Here is a 3,288-nt window from a genome sequence, read left to right as displayed (position 1 = left end):
TGCTGGAGTAGTCAGCTGATGGGTCCATCCCAGCCAGCCCTGATTTGCAGACCAGATATTCTCTGCAGGCCCATCAAACAGCAATGGGAACCTCAGAAGCTTAGTGGGTGCTGGGAACTGCCTTCCTGGATAATGGGGGTGGTGGTCTTTCTGGGGCCAAGTTCAGGTCAGCCTCCCACCCTCCCTGGTATCGCCCATTCCCAAAGCTGTGTCACAAGCCAGTCTTGTAAAAAATAACTCTCATTCAGATCACTTGCAAAGGGCATGATGGGACTTCCCTGTGGTGCAGTGTGTAAGAATCCGCCTGCCAATGCAGGAGACACAGGTTCCATCCCTGCTCTAGGAAGATCCCACATGCCGGAGGGCAACTAAGCCCACAGGCCACAACTATTGAGCCGATGCTCTAGAATCCGAAGCCCACAAGCCCTCGAGTCCAAGCTCCACAACAAGGGAAGCCAATGTAATGAGAAGCCTGGGTACTGCAACTAGCGAGTAACCTCTGCTCATGGCAACTAGAGAAAGCCCTCGGACAGCAACGAAGACCCAGAGCAACCAAAAATAAATAAAATAATAATTTTCAAAGGGCATGCTGTGGTTGTGTGGAACACAACAATCATTCTGAGATGGCTGTAGGTTTGACTCTTGACCTCATCTCCTAGCCTGAGTCTGGACCAGCTCGGAACCCAAGTGTGCAGACTGCTAACTGCTGGGAGGTGCCGTGTGAATCGGGAGCGCACTCCAGAGGCTGAGAGGCCTCAGGGTACTTTCCTCTCTTCCTGACTCCTCATTTCCTCTCAACCTGGTTCCCATCTCTTCACATCACTCTTCACTCTCCAGGCTCCAGGACTCAGCTGCAGATTTGAGAAGGTTTTCTTGAGCCACTCCTGTCTCCCTCCCAGCTTTGTGGAAGACTCTGCCTCATAAGGTACTACTTTTTCTCACCAACCTGTCCTAAGCAGGGCCGCCACTCCGTCATCTTTATCTCTGTAAAGCCTGCTTCTAGGCCTGGAAAGGAACATTTGCTGAGCACTGGGAATGTGCCAAATGCTGAGGATGAAAGATACTGCAGGAAAAGTGCTTAGGCAAGTGCTTGGCTGGTTTAGTCATTACAGCTATTATTCACCATTGTTTTGCTATTTATTTCTCACAGTGACCCAAGAGATTGGATCCTGACTGCTAATCTGTGCCTTTTTGCAGGTGAAAAAAATTGGGTGGCTCAGATGGTAAAGAATCTACCTGCAATGAAGGAGACTCAGGTTCGGTCCCTGGGTTGGGAAGATGGGAATGGCAGAAGGGAATGGAGAAGGGAATGGCTACCTACTCCAGTATTCTCACCTGAAGAATTCTATGGACAGAGAAGCCTGGCAGGCTACAGTCCATGGGGTCACAAAGAGTCAGACGTGACTGAGTGACTCACATACACACACACACGCACACACAACACAGAGTTAGTTCTAGAAATATATACACAGGGCTACAGTCCATGAGATCACAAGAGTCAGACACAACTTAGCAATTAAACAACAACAACAACATTTCTGGGGAGAGTGACAGGTTAAACCAGACCAGAGATATATTGATAGCTGTTTGTATGCGTGTTAGTCACTCAGTTGTGTCTGACTGTTTGTGACCCTATGAACTATATAGCCCACCAGGCTCCTCTGTCCATGGAATTCTCTAGCCAAGAATACTGGAGTGGGTTGCCATTTCCTTCTCCAGGGATTTTCCCCACCCAGGGATCAAACCTGTGTCTCCTGCATTGGTAGTTAGATTCTTTACTGACTGAGCCACCTGGAAGCCCTGATAGCTGCTTACATTGGGTAAATAATGGGTAGATGGAGATTCAGTATATGATTCTCTTTGCTTTTGTATTTGTTGGAAATTTCCTTCACTGAATGAAGAGTTAAGAACCAAATTCACTCTACATCTCTGCAAGATCTACTAATTATAGCAGCAGATTATCTGTAGACCCTAAATTGATAGTTGATAAGCTTCAAATTTTGTGAGAATTCTCTTGGTTTTCAAGATTTTGAATACTACGTTTTTGCTTTTTAAACTCTCAACATAATGAGAATTTATACCTATTATATAATATGGTCATCTGAGTTAAATTCACCCATTCCAGTCCATCTTAGTTCTCTGATTCCTAGAATGTCGATGTTCACTCTTGCCATCTCCTGCTTGACCACTTCCAATTTGCCTTGATTTATGGACCTAACATTCCAGGTTCCAATGCAATATTGCTCTTTACAGCATTGGACCTTGCTTCTATCACCAGTCCCATCTACAAGTGGGTGTTGTTTTTGCTTTGGCTGCATCCCTTCATTCTTTCTGGAGTTATTTCTCCACTGATCTCCAATATCATATTGGGCACCTACTGACCTGGGGAGTTCATCTTTCAGTGTCCTATCATGCTATTCATGGGGTTCTCAAGGAAAGACTACTGAAGTGGTTTGCCATTCCCTTCTCCAGTGGATCACATTCTGTCAGACCTCTCCACCATGACCTCACCATCTTGGATGGCCCCACACGACATGGTTTAGTTTCATTGAGTTAGACAAGGCTGTGATCCATGTGATCAGAAAAGACAATGCCAAAGAATGTTCAAGCTACTGCACAATTGCACTCATCTCACACACTAGTAAAGTGATGCTTAAAATTCTCCAAGCCAGGCTTCAGCAATACATGAACCGTGAACTTCCAGATGTTCAAGCTGGTTTTAGAAAAGGCAGAAGAACCAGAGATCAAATTGCCAACATCCACTGGATCATCGAAAAAGCAAGAGAGTTCCAGAAAAACATCTATTTCTGCTTTATTGACTATGCCAAAGCCTTTGACTGTGTGGATCACAATAAACTGTAGAAAATTCTGAAAGAGATGGGAATACCAGACCACCTGACCTGCCTCTTGAGAAACCTGTATGCAGATCAGGAAGCAACAGTTAGAACTGGATATGCAACAACAGACTGGTTCCAAATAGGAAAAGGAGTAAGTCAAGGCTGTATATTGTCACCCTGCTTATTTAACTTCTATGCAGAGTACATCATGAGAAATGCTGGAAGCACAGAAAGCACAAGCTGGAATCAAGATTGCCGGGAGAAATATCAATAACCTCAGATAGACAGATGACACCACCCTTATGGCAGAAAGTGAAGAAGAACTAAAGAGCCTCTTGATGAAAGTGAAAGAGGAGAGTGAAAAAGTTGGCTTAAAGCTCAACATTCAGAAAACGAAGATCATGGCATCTGGTCCAATCACTTCATGGCAAATAAATGGGGAAACAGTGGA

At 45.0% G+C, this 3,288-nt stretch overlaps 1 protein-coding gene across 1 annotated transcript in view; it reads left to right on the top strand.

Moving 5' to 3' along the window:
• Nucleotides 1-840: 840 nt before the first annotated feature.
• Nucleotides 841-3,288, top strand: part of LOC104984142 (chromosome unknown open reading frame, human C4orf36) — a 22,275-nt gene continuing 19,827 nt past the window's right edge. The window contains exon 1 of the mRNA XM_010833770.1: nt 841-925. The gene's annotated coding sequence lies outside the window, so the exon portion shown is untranslated. The remainder of the gene's footprint in view (nt 926-3,288) is intronic.

The sequence above is a fragment of the Bison bison genome, unplaced genomic scaffold, assembly GCF_000754665.1.
Source record: "Bison bison bison isolate TAMUID 2011002044 unplaced genomic scaffold, Bison_UMD1.0 scf7180017863888, whole genome shotgun sequence".
Taxonomy (NCBI): Eukaryota; Metazoa; Chordata; class Mammalia; order Artiodactyla; family Bovidae; genus Bison; species Bison bison.
This window is presented reverse-complemented; position numbering and strand designations above follow the sequence as displayed.